Genomic DNA, 19,207 nt, shown 5'->3' with positions numbered 1-19,207 from the left:
ATGATAACATGGTTCATCTAAGATTTCCAGAATTAGTTGCTTGGGAACCATAAATAAGAACAGTGAAAAAAACAGCACAGGATTTTAAATTTTCAATTAGATCTGTACATTGAACTGCTCTCACTTCAAAATTTTAGGACATTAATACCTAGAACTCTGGCTTAGGTTGTCAGGCAAGGTTTCAAGTGACACATCTCTATATGGAAAGTGAGCATATATGCAGTGAATGCTGAAATGTATTGCTATTTCTTCATCTACACACACCATTTGAAATGCTTATAAGACAGCAATTTGGCCCCTTGGATGCTTCTCCCCAGCCTAACCAGACAGTGCAGAAGCATAAGAAGAACTCTGCAAAGAGGAGGCCAGTCGGCACAGTGGGTTTGGCTCCACTTGCATGCTGGTTGATGATCTGATTCTGGAATTATTCCCCAAAAAATCTTATGGAAGCTCTACTTTACCCCCAAGGAAAATATCATTTGCTCTGTTGGATTTTTCACTTCCTTCCCTTCCCATTATACCTATACAACTAAACAAATAATAGTTGGAAATACCCCAAATTTGGAAAGAAAAAAAAAAATATTATCTGCCAGCGCCCTGAGAGCAATTTTCTTCCTTTCTTTCCCTTCTTTTCAGTACTGTAAATACAGCCTATAGCTGTAGCCAAGGACTCAGTCATGGGAGTTTAACTACATGCCTCTAGTGTCATTTCCCCTAAAGATAAATAATAAAACATTTGGTGCAATTGCCTTCACTTTTCTCTTTTTCTATACTAAAAAGAAGTGGGATGTTAACAGAATAGTGAAGTAGCTTTATCCTCCTTTCCAATACACAGTGTTCATAATTACATAGCTGTGGGAGGACTGAGACAATACTTGTCACATGTTGTACTTAGTCCTTTAAGAATTCAGCAGCTTCCATTTACCCTTTTTGAATGCACAAGCATGGGCAGAAAAACCCCAATGCACTACTGCACATTAACTAGCAAAATGTGTGTAATTATCTAATAAACAGGCTGATGGATCATTTTGGATAATTTTCTTCTAAAGCACTGCCCAGATCATGACAAAGTGCAAATGATTATAAAAGCAGTTTAACTTCATATACAGTATATATCACTTTAAAAATTTAGGCAGATTTTCACAGCATTATTAACAGAGATTAACAGCATTAATAGCAAGTCCAAACCCTGCGTTTTTAGCAATCTGCTGAACTGCACACAACACAGCATGTGTTTCTAGACAGCTGGATAGCTACATGGGTTTGGAAGCTGCTACTCTGCAAGTACATGCTATTCAGGTGTTTATTTTTCCAAACAGTTCTGCTCCAAAGCCAGTAAAGTTGTATCCTTCCTGCAGCTAAACAAATTTAAGCTAATCCATATTCAGCAGAACTAGGCTGGCATGAGTTGAAAATAAATCTTTAAAAAAAAAAAAAAAAAAAGGAAGGCTATATTAAAAATTGTTACTCAATTAATGTACCTGGTAAAATCTAAAAGGAAATACTGTTACCAGGAAAGCTCCGTTTCATGAAAAATGTTTAGGCTTATTAAAGTATTATATTTTCTTAAGGTCTGACACCATATCAAATTTCCCTGAATTGTAGCATGTTAAGTGATGCTTTTAAATGATCAGGGTATCAGTACCTGCACAACTGAGAGTCTCCTACTGAATATCAAATCATAATTTCTCCAGGCCTTTTCACCCCAAACTGTAAGAATCCTTCCATTGTAGAGGCAGCCAGGTATCAATAAGTAATTATGAAATTTAGAGGAAAATTCAGATTCCCCTCAATTCTTCTTCTGCTAATCTAAATCCTACTCAGCTGTTTCAAGATATTTCTAGACAGAATAATTGACAAAATGACATAATGCTCAGTGGTAATATTAATCATCACAAATATGTAGCTATGATTTCAAAACTGTGTTTATACGTCAGTTCCTGTGTATTAGGCTCCATAAGGAGCTCTCATAGTAAGTTTGTCAGCAGCACAGACCCTGACACTAGCTACAGCATCAGTAGGTAAGGAAGATGAGAAGGACAGTCCTTTGTGAAAGAAATTTAATTTCACTATGTGCCATGCTCTTTCTACACTCATGAAATAATGCTTAGAGGGGGCAGGGTTTGCACTGCACTCCTGGGACAATCAGTAACAGCTGAAGAATTTGGGGACAACAGGGGAGATCTGCATGAAGCTGACAGTGCAGCAGCTGAGCCATCCTGTGTCAGAAAGCACGAGCTATCAACACTGCCGACGGCTAGCAGTCAGTAACTAACTAGTGTGCTGGAGATGGTGCTGTCCTCGGCTGGAAAAGGCAGTGAGGAACTTGCTTTAACTGGAACTGGTCTCACCTCCTTTAAAATAGTTTCAGGGCTCTTAAATCCTGATCTGTCCCCTGAGAGTAAGAAGATCCTGGCTCCGAGTGATCTGCACAAGGCACACAGACCATTGCCACATTTCCAGTAATGGGCATTTCTTATCATGACAGGGTCCTTAGAAAGGACCCCAGTGAAGTTAATTGTACATGGGTGTCAACATCATCTTTCCCTGTTTAATTATCCGTGGTAATGTATTTGTCTTTTTAAGAAGCTTATAGAAGAATAAGTGAGTCAAGTAAGGTGACTATGAAGTTTTACCATTGTCTCTTCAGAGAGTTGTGACAGAAGAAGCCAGGCAAGCTGAAAGATGCATGCTAATTGAGACACAACAGAAGAGGTAATTAAGAAGATTTCACAACGAGGGGAGGAACTAACAACTGAACAGTAAAATTCTATTATCCTTTGATTTCCCATTGCCTAATCATTGCTGGGGGAAAAAAAATTACAGGGCTGGAAGGGAAGCTCCTGTTTTCCAGACTGACCAAGAAATAGCAGGATTCACAAAGCTGTTTTTAATCTGCATATCTCACACCCTGACAGGTAAAGGGAGTGGAGGATCAGTAGACAGTGCTTTGGCAACGGAAGCAGAGAGGATGAGGAGAATTTCATAGGCAATGTCAGCCTTGGGGTACAACAGTACATTTAAGCTGTCATCCTCCTGAAGAGGAAAACACTGAAGCAAATAAAGAACAACTAAAAACAAACTAAAGCAAACAAATATGTTTGAAAACTATATTCTGAAATGTGATTGTGCGTGCTCTCCTTCCACACCCATTTTCATCAGAGAAATGTTTTCATCCTTACATGAATAGGATAGAATAAATCCGTTCTTTCATGGTTAAATCTTGTCTAACAACATAATTTACCCTTGGTGACCTGATTAATAGACTATATGCTACTTCTCAAACAGCATTAGACATACTGGATTGCTGTTGGAGCATCCCACATCCAGACTAGGCTGAGGGCATAGAAGGTTCTGTGCTGTAACCCTTCCCCTGCAATCCTTGCTATCAGTTCCCCACCACCTCTCACCCTGGTGGTTAGCTGCCTAACAAATTCAAGGCCCACCTCTGACAAAACACAGCTGCATCACCTTGACTCAGACTGCTTTACACTTTTTAGCTGTATATATGCCGCTCACAGAGGTTTTCTGCACCTGCTAAAGATGCCCAAACACACCAACCCAAATGGGGAGACATAGCGGTGTGAATGCCTGGCTGAAGGCAAATAACACTTCAAATTTTTTAAAAAAATGTTCTCCTAATGAGAGAAGGAGGGTGAGAGAAGCTCACACCAACACCAGTCAGTGCTATGTTACTGTTCAGACCACTTACTGCACTTACAAGCAGAAGCGTTATCAAACGCAGGTATGCAGAATCATAGAATCATTTAGGTTGGAAAAGACTTTTGAGATCATCGAGTCCATCCATCAACCCAAGACCACCATGCCCACTAAACCATGTTCTGAAATGCCACATCTACACGTCTTTTAAAGACCTCCAGGGATGATGACTCAACCACTCCCCTGAGCAGCCTGTTCCAATGCTTGACAACCCTTTCGGTGAAGAAATTTTTCCTAATATCCAATTGACGTGCGGAAAACAGACTCCATAATCAGTGAGATTGTAAAGTAGGTATGTTCATTCAGCACTGGGCAGCACGGGGGGTAGTCCCACCAAAGTCGTGCGCACCCGATTCGGCAGTTCGCTTCAAGTTTATACAGTCAAGTGTTACATATTCACAATACACCTATACATATGTATGACCTATCCCCGCTTCATATTAAAATTAGCTCCGAGAGGTCATTTCCATAGTCTCCTCTCAATTGCGCTTGCGCAGTGCCTCTTTACGGTGGTCGTCTGGTGGTTGCAGAGATGAAGATAGATGACTCCGTCACCGCTAGTAATCTCTTTTCTTGCCCAGGCTCAGTGGTTTCTTGGTATTCACCCAAGCCGCAAGACCAGTCTTAGCTGGCTCTTGGGGCCAGCTCCTGCTTCTTATCAGGAACTGTCTCTGCCTCATTGGCTGGTTCTTGGGACCAGCTTTTCTTATCAAGGACTGTCTCTACCTCAGCTAATTTCAACAATGATGCTAAACATCATCTTTCATCCCCCTTTATTATGTCTACTGAGATTCTTTTGACTCCCCTTGTCCCACAATCTAAACCTCTCCCTGACACAACTTGAGACCATTTCCTCTCATCCTATCAGTTGTTACGTGGGAGAAGAGACCAACAACCACCTCGCTACAACCTCCTTCCAGGTACTTGTAGAGAGCAATAAGGTCTCCCCTCAGCCTCCTTTCCTCCAGACTAAACAACCCAAGTTCCCTCAGCTGCTCCTCATAGGACTTGTGCTCTAGACCCTTCACCAGCCTTGTTACCCTTCTCTGGACACACTCCAGCACCTCAATGTCTTTCTTGTAGTGAGGGGCCCAAAACTGAACACAGTACTCGAGGTGCAGCCTCACCAGTGCCTAGTACAGGGGGATGATCGCTTCTGCTGGCCACACTATTTCTGATACAAGCCAGGATGCTATTGGCCTTCTTGGCCACCTGGGCACGCTGCTGGCTCATGTTCAGCCAGCTGTCAACCAGCACCCCCAGGTCTTCTTCTGCCGGGCAGCTTTCCAGCCGCTCTTCCCCAAGCCTGTAGCACTGCATGGGGTTGCTGTGATCGAAGTGCAGGACCTGGCACTTGGCCTTGTTGAACTTCATACGATTGGCCTCAGCCCATCGATCCAGCCTGTCCAGATCTCTCTGTAGAGCCTCCCTACCCTCAAGCAGATCAACCCTGTCTCCCAACTTGGTGTCATCTGCAAACTTACTGAGGGTGCACTCAATCCCCTCATCCAAATCATTGATAAAGATATTGAACAGAACGGGGCCCAACAATGAGCCCTGGGGAACACCACTTGTGACCCACTGCCAACTGGATTTCACCCCATTCACCACAACCCTCTGGGCTCGTCCATCCAGCCAGTTTTTCACCCAGTGAACAGTACACTTGTCCAAGCCATGAGCCTTGTTATAGAAGGAGATCAGGTTAGTCAAGCAGGACCTGCCTTTCATAAACCCATGCTGGCTGGGCCTGATCACCTGGTTGTCCTGTACATGCTGCATGATAGCACTCAAGATGATCTGCTCCATAACCTTCTCTGGCACCAAGGTCAGACTGACAGGCCTGTAGCTCCCCAGATCCTCCTTCTGATCTTTCTTGTAGATGGGCGTCACATTGGCAAGCCTCCAGTCATCTGGGACCTCCCCTGTTGACCAGGACTGCTGATAAATGATGGAGAGTGGCTTGGCAAGCTCCTCTGCCAGCTCCCTCAGTACTGTCGGATGGATCCCATCTGGTCCCATAGATTTATGAGTGTCCAGGTAGCATAGTAGGTCATTAACTGCTTCCTCCTGAATTATGGGTGGTATATTCTGATCTCCATCACTGTCTGAAGGCATTAAGTACCTCAGCTTTTTCCTCATCTTTGGTGGGAATGTTCCCCTCTGCATCCAATAAAGGATGGATATTCTCCTTGGCTCTCTTTTTGTTGTTAATGTATTTGTAAAAATATTTTTTGTTATCTCTTACAACAGTGGCCAGATTGAGTTCTAGCTGAGCTTTTGCCTTTCTGATTTTCTCTCTGCATGACCTAACAAGATCCCTGTACTCTTCCTAAGTTGCCTGCCCTTTCTTCCAAAGATGGTAAACTCTTTTTTTTCTGAGTTCCAGCCAAAGCTCTCTGTTCAGCCAGGCCGGTCATCTTCCCCGACAGTTTGTCTTTCGGCACATGGTGACAGCCTGCTCCTGCACCTTTAAAACTTCCTTCTTGAAGAATGTCCAGCCTTCCTGGACCCCTTTGCCCTTCAGGACTGTCTCCCAAGGGACTCTCTAAACCAGTGTCCTGAACAGACCAAAGTTTGCCCTCCGGAAGTCCATAGTAGTGGTTTTGCTGACCCCCTTCCTTACCTCATCAAGAATTGAGAATTCTATCATTTCATGGTCACTGAGCCCAAGATGGCCTCCAACCATGATCTCCAACCACATCTTCTCTGTTTCTGAATAATAGGTCTAGCGAGGCTCCTCCCCTGCTAGGCTCACCTACCAGCTGTGTCAGGAAGTTATCTTCCGCATACTCCAGGAATGTCCTGGACTGTTTGCTCTCTGCTGTATTGTCTTTCCAGCAGACATCTGGAAACTTGAAGTCCCCCACAAGAACAAGGGCACACGATTGTGAGACTACTGCCAGCCGCTTGTAGAATAATTCATCTGTCTCTTCAACCTGGTTGAGTGGTGTATAACAGACTCCCACCATGATATCCGCCTTGTTGGCCTTCCCCCTCATTCTTACTCATAAGCACGTGACTTTATCATCACAATCATGGAGCTCTATACAATCAAAACACTCCCTAACATAGAGAGCCACCCCACCACCTCTTCTACCTTGCCTATCCCTTCTGAAGAGCTTATAGCCATCCATTGCAGCACTCCAGTCATGGGAGTCATCCCACCATGTTTCTGTGATGGCAACTAAGTCATAGCTATCCTGCCACACAATGGCTTCCAGCTCCTCCTGTTTATTGCCCATGCTGCGTGCATTGGCATAGATGTACTTGAGCTGGGCTATCGATTCCACCCCCAATATTGGTATGCTCCCCCTAGGCTCATCTCTAGTGAGACTAGTTTTATCCCCTTCCCCCTTCAAGCCTAGTTTAAAGCCCTCTCTGTGAGCCCCGCCAACTCATGAGCAAAAATCCTTTTCCCCCTTTGAGATAGCTGGACTCCATCTGTCACCAGCAGGCCCGGTGCCGTGTAAACCTCCCCATGATCAAAGAAACCCAAATTCCACCAATGGTACCAACCTCTGAGCCATGTGTTAATCAGGTATGTTTTCCTATTCCTTTCAGTATATTTCCCTGCCACTGAAGGGATTGAGAAAAACAATATCTGTGCTCCCGATCCTTCCACTAATCACCCTGAAGTCCCTTCTGATTGTTTTTGGACTTCTCTCCACAACCTCATCACTGCCAACCTGCACAACCAAAAGCGGGTAATAATCAGAGGGCAGAACCAGACCAGGGAGTTTCCTAGTAAACTCTTTTGCCTGGGCCCCAGGGAGGCAGCAGACTTCCCTGTGGGATAGGTCAGGTCTGCATATTGGGCCCTTTGTGCCCCTCAGAAGGGAATCGCCTGCAACAATTACCCTCCTTTTTCTCTTAACAGAGGCTGTCAGAATGCATGGGGCTGACTGACTCAACCTAGGCAGCCCCCTGGATAGGCCTTCATCTACACCCTGATCTTCATTGACCTGGTCCTCAAGTTCCAGAGTCCCATAGCTGTTGTGTAAGGGCAACTGGGAAGGTGAGGGAGACCAGGAGGGGATTCGCCTGCCTCCCCGAGCATGGACCTGTATCCATTCCCCTCCATCTCTTAAGTCCCCTCCTGCCTAGTAGCAAGAAGGTAGGGGATCCTCTGCTTCTTGTGGAGCCTCCATCTGCTGCCTCTGCCTCAGGGAAGGTAGGGTGTGGGTCCACCAATCTATCTCCCTCTCACACTCCCTGATACTCCTCAACCCTTCCACTTCTTCCTTCAGCTCTGCCACCAGGCTGAGCAGATCACCCCCCTGGTCACACCACATACAGGTGTTGTCTCTGCTGCCTTCGGGTACCACTGACAGGCTCAGGCACTCCCTGCAGCTGGAGACCTGGACAGCTGCATGTTTACATGGGAGCTCCATCTGGGTCAGTGCATTTTTGATGGCAATGGCTTTCATCGGAGTGGCAACCATAGCTGGGTCTCCCTCTGAGAGGACGATGCCCACCGGTTGAGTAGCCTTCTTGAGCTCGGAGGGGGACTGCACCCTCCCTGCGCGCCCTGTCTGCGTGAACTGCTGCACAAACTGCCGAGCCACACCCTTTCTGATGCGCCACACCCTTTCTGATGCACCACGCCCTTTCTGACACACCACGCTCTGTTTGCCCGCCCTGGTCGCTGGCGCTCCCCAGGGCCGTTTAAATCTCCCATGGTTGCTCTTGGCAACACCCACGCTGCATCAGCCTTGCTCACTCTCCAGGACAATACTGTGGGAAACAGTGTCAAAGTCTTTACTAAAGTCTAGTAGACAACAACCACAGCCTTTCCCTCATCCACCAAGCAGATCACCTTGTCATAGAAGGAGATCAGGTTAGTCAAGCAGGACCTGCCTTTCATAAACCCATGCTGGCTGGGCCTGATCATCTGGTTGTCCTGTACGTGCTGCATGATGGCACTCAAGGTGATCTCCATAACCTTCCATGGCACCGAGGTCAGACTGACAGGCCTGTAGTTCCCCAGATCCTCCTTCTGGCCATTCCTGTAGATGGGCGTCACATTTGCTAACCTCTGGTTAACTGATACCTCCCTGGTTAGCCAGGACTGCTGATAAATGATGGAAAGTGGCTTCAGTGAGCACTTCTGCCAGCTCCCTCAGTACCCTTGGGTGGATCCCATCTGGCCCCATAGACTTCTGCGTATCTAAGTGGTGTAGCAGGTCACTAACAATTTCCCCTTGGATTATGGGGGCTTCATTCTGCTCCCCGTCTTCCAGCTCAGAGAGCTGGGTACCCTGAGAACAACTGGTCTTACTGTTAAAGACTGAGGCAAAGAAGGCATTAAGTACCCCAGCCTTTTCCTCATCCTTTGTCACTATGTTTCCCCCCTCATCCAATAAAGGATGGAGAGTCTCCTTAGCCCTCCTTTTGTTGCTAATGTATTTATAGAAACATTTGCATTGTCTTTTACAGCAGTAGCCAGATTAAAGTTCTATTTGGGCTTTGGCCCTTCTAATTTTCTCCCTGCATAACCTCATGATATCCCTGTAGTCCTCCTGAGTTGCCTGCCCCTTCTTCCAAAGGTCATAAACTCTCCTTTTTTTTCTGAGTTCCAGCCAAAGCTCTCTGTTCAGCCAGGCCAATCTTTTTCCCTGCTGGCTCGTCTTTCGGCACATGGGGACAGCCTGCTCCTGCACCTTTAAGATTTCCTTCCTGAAGAATGTCCAGCCTTCCTGGACTCCTTTGCCCTTCAGGACTGCCTCCCAAGGGACTCTCTCAAGCAGCCTCCTAAACAGGCCAAAGCCTGCCCTCTGGAAGTCCAAGGTCACAGTTCTGCTGACCCCCCTCCTTACTTCACCAAGAATCAAAAACTCTAACATGTCAGGATCGCTACGCCCAAGACAGCCTCCAACCATCACATCACCCAGAAGTCCTTCTCTGTTCACGAACAACAGGCCCAGCAGGGTGCCTTCCCTAGTTGGCTCACTCACCAGCTGTTTCAGGAAGCTATCTTCCACACGCTCCACGAACCTCCTAGACTGTTTCCTCTCTGCTGTATTGTCTTTCCAGCAGACATCTGGAAAGTTGAAGTCCCCCATGAGAACAAGGGCTAGCAATTGTGAGACTTCTCCCAGCTGCCTACAGAATATTTCATCTGCCCCTTCATCCTGGTTGGGTGGTCTATAACAGACTCCCAGCACAATATCTGCCTTGTTGGCCTTCCCCCGATTCTTACCCATAAACTCCCAACCCTATCATCACCATCATCCAGCTCTAGACAATCAAAACACTCCCTAACACATAGGGCTTTCCCACTGCCTCTCCTTCCTTGCCTATTCCTTCTGAAGAGTTTATAGCCATCGAGTCATCCCACCATGTTTCTGTGATGGCCACTATATCATAGTTTTCCTGCTGCACAATGGTTTCCACTCTTCCTGTTTGTTGCCCACGCTGCATGCATTGGTGTAGATACACTTCAGTTGGGCTATTGATCCCGCCACCCTTTTGTGGGGAGAAGCCCTAATTCCTACATGACCATTCTCAGGCGCTGCCGTTGCTTCTAATCCATTGCTGCTAATCATTAATAACCCTTCCGTCTTTGCTGCCACATGGATCTCCATCCCCCACCTCCACTGAGACAGCAGACCTAAGGACCTTGCTAGCACACTGTTCCTCAAACATTGGCATGCCGCCCCCAGGCTTATCTCCAGTGAGCCTGGTTTTATCCCTTTTGCCCTTCAAATCTAGTTTAAAGCTCTTTCAATAAGTCCTGCTAATTCCTGTGCAAAGATCCTTTTCCCCCTTTGAGGCAGGTGTACCCTGTCTGTTCCCAGCAGGTCTGGTGTCGCGTAAGCTGACCCATGATCAAAAAAACCAAAATTCTGCTGGTGACACCAGGCTCGGAGCCAGGTATTGATCTGCTGGCTCTTCCTGTTTCTTCCCTCATCACTCCCCGCAACTGGAACGACAGAAGAGAACACTACTTGTGCTCCTGATCCCTTAACCAGTCATCCCAAGGCCCTGAAGTCTCTCTTGATTGCCCTCGGACTTTTTGTTGCAACTTCATCACTGCCTACCTGAAAAATCAGTAATGGATAATAATCTGAGGGCCACACCAGGGTAGGAAGCTTTCTCTTCACATCTCTAACCCAGGCCCCAGGGAGGCAGCAGACTTCCTAAGTGGGTCCAGTCTGCATATTTGGCTTTCTATTCTCTTCAGAAGGGAGTCTCCTATGACAATGACCCATGTTTTTTTCTTTATGGAAGCAATTTTGAAGCAGGGCATACGCCAGCTTAACCTCAGTGACACGTTCAAGCTAGATGAACCATCATCCTCATTATTATTCAGTTCCAGTTGCACAGCCTCATACTTATTATGCAAGGGCACCTGGGAAGGTGGCTAAGGCAGGCACCCCAACAGCAATGTTACTGATTTAAAGCCCTCACATAGCTCAAAATTACATTCTTAGTCCTCATATGTTAGAGGAACAGCCAAAACCAAGATGAGAATTATCTTGGTTTTGTTTTTTAAAATCTAACAATACTTATACCAGCTGAATGCTTCTGAATGCTTCTGCTTCTGCTTGGTAGTACTGCAGCAGATTCATTCAGCCAGTGACACTCCTGTGTCCACACTTATCACCATCACCTCCAACCTTAGCCACTGGCACAAAGGTGCAGAGGCTCACAGTCTTCTCACAACTTGTTTCATCATCGACTGGAATGACTAATCCCACTATATGGTGAAAAGTAGGAGTATTCTTGAAGGATACGAAGGCACTCTTTTGTGTCCTACCTGGCTTTTATACTTTGCCAAGGGAAGTCAATGTGTGACTCTTACATATGTTAGGGCCAGAGAAACATGGAAACATCTGTAATCAAAGTTTTGGGTATTTAAGTTTCAAAGATAAAGAGCTATCATGAGTGTAAACACAAGGCTGTGTTCAAATTATAGCCTCTTCTGTGAAATCTTCAGTCAATCAGTCAGTGATGAGAAAAATGTCGCAGATATTGAATCAAAAACATAGACTATAGTATTCAAGACAAATGGCTGCAATGTTTACATGAGTCATCTGTACAACTTTTTGTAGCAGTATGCAATAGAAAAGAGAAAAAAGCAGAACAGAGAAAAAAGATTCACTGACTACAGTTTTGATGACAGATTTTTGCAGAACTTGGACTGAATGCTACTGAGGTTACTGATGGGAACATTAATTAGAGATTTTGCACAACATCAACAAAAGGCAAAGACAGTGTTACCGGATAGGTCTCTTATTGATAGATAAGCAAAAGGATTTGTGTATTTAAAAAAAAAAACCTTAAAAGAGAGTAAGTGTAAAGGAATAACTATAAAATATTGATTAAATAGATCTGACAAATGGGTTTCCCAGCATCATGCAGTAATGGCTACTCTCTGTGGAGAGATGTTAATTTCAGTACCTAAATACTGCAGGAACATATAAGCCATTTTGGTAAATGTAATAAGCTTGGAAAGAATGAGAAGGAAGTGTAATCCAGGTTGCACAAGTTTCTACACAATGAAAACTCTGTATAGTTGCATTCATCCTCAGGCTTAAAAATAAGATTCTACATACAGAGGACAATGAAAATTTTGTTTGGATGTACCTAAATTCTGTAGACTGGAGGCTACACTGCCTTTGAATGGGTGTGCAAAATTAAAGGTGATCTTTCAATATGGAGATCAGACAAATCATAAATGTAGTTTTCATTTGCCTCTCAACAATAAAAGAAACAGGACTCATATCTTCCTTGCCAAGGAGATATTGGAAATTGAGCTCATCCTGTTTATTTTCAGCCTAATGTAGTCTTTCCTACCTCCTGCTTTGTAAGTTATTTATACTCACAGGATAATATATTGCATACAAGAGAAAGCCATATGTGCATATCAGTTCTTACTTAATGCTCTTCATGAACAGCATCTAAGTAACTTTATAAAAGGTATCATTATACCCACTTACAGAGGGAAGATAGAGGCCCAGACAGGTAAGCTAACTTTCCCATGGGGCCTCAGCCCATTGACTGCATATCTAAGAACACAAACCAGGCACCCCAAAGTCCATTTTGGAGTTTTATCAATTATTTCTCACAATGCTGAAAATGATGACCAAAATATAGAAATCATAACCTCAGATTATCACAGAAAAAAGCCATGTTCTCAACACTGGGGAGGGGTTTAAGATGATTCTTACTTTTTATTGGAAAGTTAGGCTTATGTTATTGGCTATGGCTCTAAGCTTTCCTCCTTAGGCATAGTATACATAAATATTATTTTTTCAGATGAAAGTGCATATGTTAGTGCCAACCTTACTCCAGTTACTAGGGCAACCAGGAGAACACACACACACAAAACGCACAAGCCAGATAAAATCAACTCCTGTTTATGCATGAGTTATGACTATCAGCATTGGCAAAGATTTTAAAAAACAGATGACTGGCGCTAGGCTATTAAAGAGGCAGCATTAATTTTACTCTTTCTTCTGCTGCACACACCACAATTCACTTATGTCCTTTTGACTTCACCCCCAAGCAGAAAATTGTTCTACCTAAAGTATGGAAGTTATTATCATTCCTTCCTTCAGATTCAGGCATCCAAATAAATGAAATTTCAACAGTGCTTAGCATCAAGCAGCTTCTAGGCTCTAAGGCTAGTGAAACCGCTCAGGATTAAAAGTGGTAAGAACAGGCTTAACTGTCTGGAATAATGTAGGCAAAATATCATGTCACTTTTATGTGAAGTAATTTGACAGTGAAGCAATAATATCGAGCCTTACATTGTACCTAATCAAGGCTAAGTTATAGCGTCATATCAAACCTTTATTAAACTCATCTTTGCAAAACAATTCTCACAGAAGTTGATTCACTCTATCAATAACACTTTAGTCACAGCAGTTGCAGCTCTGCTGTAAACAACTTGCTAATTGTGTTTCTCAGTCTTTATGGTAGGAGACAGTGCTAACGGATTTAAGCATGTCGTTACAACAGAAAAGTTCCTCAAAAGAAACAAAAGCTCACAAATAAGCTACACTCTCCAGATAAATTGTAGTTGCCCCACCTACACACCCACAGCCACTTTGATTCTTTCTGAGAGCTTGCATGGGAGATGAGCAACATCCATTATCAGCACAAGCATGCAGTAGAGAAATGTTCTATCCTCTGCAAAACTAAGTGCTTACATAAAGGAAACAACACTGTAATTTGACAGCTTAACATACAAGAAATCACACATTCATTATGTTTTCTACAAGCATCTGTATAAATCAGTGGTCTATAACCACTGATTCATTGTATATGCTGGTTTTGGTATAACTTACAACACATGACAAAACTTAAAATATTTAAACCAGGCATCAATGTAGAAAGTTACAGCTACATCTTCCAAATACAGCTGGGCTTAACAAATTGCCCAAATTCACTATATTTTGTATTTTATTTATATACATTTCACTAAAAATGTAATGTGCTGTCTATGGGAGCATAGTGAGCATTTCATTGTATACATAAAGTAATCCTTAAATGTTCTTCATAAAACTTATCAAGTCCTTGAAGTGCTTGCATTAAATTCTGTATTTATAATTATCTGATTTATTTTGAAACTGTTATTGGATAGATTACATGTCTATATGATTTATCTGCCATGAAACTAATAAAGTTAGTAATAAAATACTGTGTTAATCAGAACCAAGAGTTCATCCTTATATAGCTGTATTTCCAGAGAACTATATTAAACAGGAACGCCATTGTACCAAGAATGCTATGAAACATTGCTGCCATCTACACGAATTATTAGTGAAGAAATGTGGTGACTGTTTGCTTTTCATTTTGCAATAATATTTTAGGCAGCAACTTTAGGAACCTTACTGCTGGGATAATTATGTGGTTTATGGCACCTTCCTATTTTTTTGTCCTTTCCGTGTATAGTTTCTCAAAGGAATACCCTCTTCCTGTGTTATGGCTCTCTAGCAAAAGTGGATTTTGTTGAAATTAATAAAAAGGCATTTTTGAACACTATGCAAAACATCCAGGAGAATGTTTTAAGTAGTATTCAGAACAATTCTGCTTAAGCATAAGAAAACAACTCCTAGGAGGACTCATTTCCACTCACCCGTATTTCTACTACCTCACTACGTAACTTCCTGAAAATATCATAGATCCACTATATTCTGTAAGTTTACATTTGCCTCAGGCATAAATTAATTCTCTCCACAAAACACCCCAATTCTCCTGCCCAACCACATTTTGAACAGCCTAACATTCATTAAAAAAAAAAGTCTAAATAAAGAAATAGTTCATGTAGTACTGGACTACAGCCAGTTTTTCTAGGTCAACAGAAATCTGTCTTAGTCGATACAAATATTTCCTTCCTATGGTGAACATATTTAAAGCTTAGTTTTTTTCTTATAAATGCTAATTACTATAGCCTTCTGAGCTATCAAAGAGAAATGACTGGAGGGAAATTGCTAAGAGAAGAACTCCTAGGGCAAAGTTAAAAGAAAGCATCTTCATACATTTTAAGGGTGAAAGAAGCATACGCGATGCCTTTTTTTATATGGACCCTTGCAAGGGCTCCTTATGCCTCAAAGTACAGCTCTGTTTACTAAGTTTCTCTTTAAATTCCTATGCAAGTTCTTTCATCTGCTTTTTCACAATATAGTTCATTTCAATTTCCATGGCAATCATATCTTTGCAAACTTTACATGCATTCTGCTGTTTACATTGTTATACATGAAGTGTAATTCAGAGACATGCCATCACAGGACCTAAGTGTAGACATGTGCACACCTACTCAAATGGACAGTAGACAATCGTTTGAATCATGGCTAGACAAGAGAAAAGCAAGAAAGTTGGGCACATCACACAACAGATCGTGGCACAGAGATCCCCAGTGTAGCACATACACAAAGTGGGTATGTATAACTGCACATCCCAAAAGCAGTACAAAGCTGTTGGCACTGTGTTCAGCCTGAGTTAATAAGCCCTCCCACTCGGCAGCAAATAAAAGCTAGTCTAGTTTACACCAACTAGACTATATGGTATTTATGCCTGATCATTAGTCTCACTCCCCTGAGATAGCCTTACTGGGATATACTTCCATCAGCCCATCACCGTACAAGATTGTTTTCACTAGATCGGCATTTCTGAGAGTCTTCCTGTAAATGGGAATCTGTGCTAACCATAGGAGAGTGTTTTTACTAAAAGGTCTGAAAGCTTTGACACCTGCTACCAGCTCTGCTACTGGCCTCCTAGGTGACATTATACAAATCACTTAATCATGATTTCCTTCATTTGGAAAATAAGAAAATTATATTAGTTTTCTGGGGACAGCATACAATAAATCAAGATGTTAAACATAATTATTGAATATAAAGTGCTACAGACATGAATGGTTATTAGATACTTCTCTGAAGTAAGGCATTGATAGGATAAGGGAATTATGAAGTTAATCACACAGTTTTTACTCAAGCAAATGATCTTTAAGCTTCATATTCAACAAAGCCTGAAGTTGATAAAAACTTTCCCAAATTTCAGGATAATTCACTAAGCAGTGGTAAAATATGCAGAATACAGCTCAGTATGAGATACAGCCTGTAAATAACTATGGTTGTGAAAATGCCTTGTCTTTAATTTGCTCCTTTGAATGTCTATACTTTTCACTCATTAATCTTTTGCTCAGTTTTACTGTAATCTTAGGAAATACAATAGTTGAGGGATAAACAAGGGAAACAGGATTAGACATAAACTATCAAACGCAAAAAAAAAAAAAAAGCAACCTTCAAATAAAGGAATAATAAATTAGACAAAGCAGAATGGTTTTATTGTATACTCAACCTTTGAGGCAATATAAGTGCTATGCATTTGTTTGACAAATATGTATTGTATTTAAAGTCATAAAAACAATTACAAGGACATTTCCCTCCATCTGTATTGCCCAGCTTACTATGCTATTCATGACTAAACATTTTAAACTAACTTCTGTAAACAAAACATCTTCTGTGTACAAGGATAAAAATCAGCTCAGTTTATAAGTGAAATAATTCTTAATACCAATTACCAGTTGCCACGGTAATAACGGAGACTCAAGAAATATGTATTTTGCTTGTTTGGCATAGACAATCTGCTTCCCAGAAACACACACATAGTGAAAGTTAAATGTCTGTAGGAAGACAATACCAAGGTCAGATACTCATCCTACTGGCATTTACACATTGCTATTAAAGTTACATGCTAACACTATTAATTATGCTTGGCTGCCTCCTTTTCCTTTTTTTTGAGCAAATAATTGGGAAGTTTTATTATAGTGAAAAATTCCTTCCATGGTAGTTAAATATTTTGAAATAACATGATTTTCCTTGCAGTATTAGGTTAGTCACTGTCATTGTTAATTTTTTTTTATTGCATTCATTCCAATTTTTAAACTGTGAAAGTTTTAAAAAATGCATCTATGGTGATTCAAATACAACCAGTTCAAAAGTGTCAGAATTCTGCTGAAATACATTTATACAGCTTTAATAGGTTTTTAATGAAAAGTTTTTCTTGGCTGGAAACATACAGTTATTTTTCATTTAGCTACCAAGCTTTGAGAATGTAAATGTTGAGTCCTTCATTAACACAGGTGTTAAAAATACCACATGTGTACAGATGTTTGCTTTAATACTTTCTCAAGGTTCAGGAAAACAGTTATAGGAATTTTAGAAACACATGTAAACTTGTCAGCGGAAGTGTGGTCCAAAGAGTGAGAAATCTTCCTTAAAATGAATTCAGATCAACTGCTTGCATTCCTAAATACAAATTTGCAGAAACACTTTTCACACCCTTAAAACACACGGGTTACCCACAAACACTAGCACTGTGTCATAAAATAAGAATAACTTTATAGGAGAACACAGCATGAAATTAGGAAAATATATCTAAGTAATACATCCAAATAATAATTAAAATGATACATTCTTCCACGGGAAGAAGCCAAGACTGCTTTTTGAGAAGAGCATGCTCCAAGCAGTTCCCCAAACCAAGTGATGAGAACCCTAGGAAACCAGGGGCACATATCTGCCATAAACATAGCTGTTCAGGATAGGTTAGGTTAAAACATGGAAGAGCTCTAAAAACCCTGTAAACGAATGCAATTACAGTGGCAGAAAAAGTCTATAGTATAAGATAAAAATCACACAAGAAATTTCTACATTCATCCCATTAAAAACAAAATCTCTATCCCCAAAACAGTCTAAAATCACAAATACAGTGACAACTGTATATATTCATGTTCACCCTCCCTTGCCTAACAGTAGATTAAATGAAGCGCATTTGAGAGGAGCATATAGAAAACATCTGAGGAATCCAAGCGGGGCGGGGGGGAGGCAGTGCAAGGCAGTAGAGCTAGAGGGGGATCTCATCCACCAGAATTGCAATCTACTGCACACAGACTGCCAGAACCCACCAGTCCTTTCACTGCACTCAAAAAGTCTTTAACTGCTTCTCATAGAAACAAATTATTTTGTGCGTGTTTGATATTTCTTTAAATTATTCTTCTTCTTTAATTTTAGTACTTTCTCTTAAATCAGGGATCTGTGCTTTTGATATGCTGAAAGATTGTCCTTTTTTAGAGGAACTATGCTTGTCCCAAGAGAAGTCACCTAGATCCTCTCTGGGTTTAGAGGTCATAAAAATCTGGAGTCTCTTTTCAGTTCCATAACTTTCCTGCAGTTCCTTTCCCTTCCCAGTCTCACATGGCTAGTCCTGTAATACCACACAAGATCTTTTGTAAATGAAAACATCTGTTTAAAATAAAAAACACTGAACCTTCCAAAGTCTAACTTGTGAATTACTCAATAAACTTCAGAGTCCCAATCTACAAAAAGGCTTAGCTACCTGGTTACCACTGGTAACCTGGTAGGCAGCTAAGCCCATGTGACATTGACATCTCTCAAATTCTCGTGGCCATGCCCAGCTCCCAAGTAGAGGCAAGCATCCTTACCACACCCTAGCTTCATATTGGAACAAAAATCAAGCATGTTTTGCTCCTTCAGCCCTTATGTCTAGTTTAAATGGGTACCCACCCAGTATGCATAATCAGGGCACCAGGATGACCAGGGGTGCTAGAGAGCACATCTGCCCCAGAGAATAAATATTGCCTAAGAAGCTGCTGGTGCAATCCCTAACTCCTCCCAAATAAATCTTCCCTGTAGCACATCATCTGAGATTCAAAGAAGAGCTGAACATGCTTGTTGGTCTTATCTCTGTCTTGGCACGGCAGACTGGGAAGAAGGAAAAAGGAAGAGGAAAGAGAGAAGATCCACTGGCCCTCTGCTTTCAGCAGCTCCTTCTGGGGCACCAAAACCATGAGTAGTGGCTGTGATGGGGTTCGCTCTACCTCCCAGCTCAGGAGACTTGTAGCCACCTCACGGCTTGTGGTGGCACGAAAGGATGTCACCAAACGTGTGCTGTGGGGCTTTATGGTTTGTATTGTGGAAAAAGCCTGCAGTTTTTTGTGGGAAACAGGAGGCACTTG

This window comes from Aquila chrysaetos, chromosome 1 (assembly GCF_900496995.4).
Source record: "Aquila chrysaetos chrysaetos chromosome 1, bAquChr1.4, whole genome shotgun sequence".
NCBI classification, from domain to species: Eukaryota; Metazoa; Chordata; class Aves; order Accipitriformes; family Accipitridae; genus Aquila; species Aquila chrysaetos.
The sequence above is the reverse complement of the archived record's forward strand: the minus strand, read 5'-3'. Positions refer to the sequence as shown.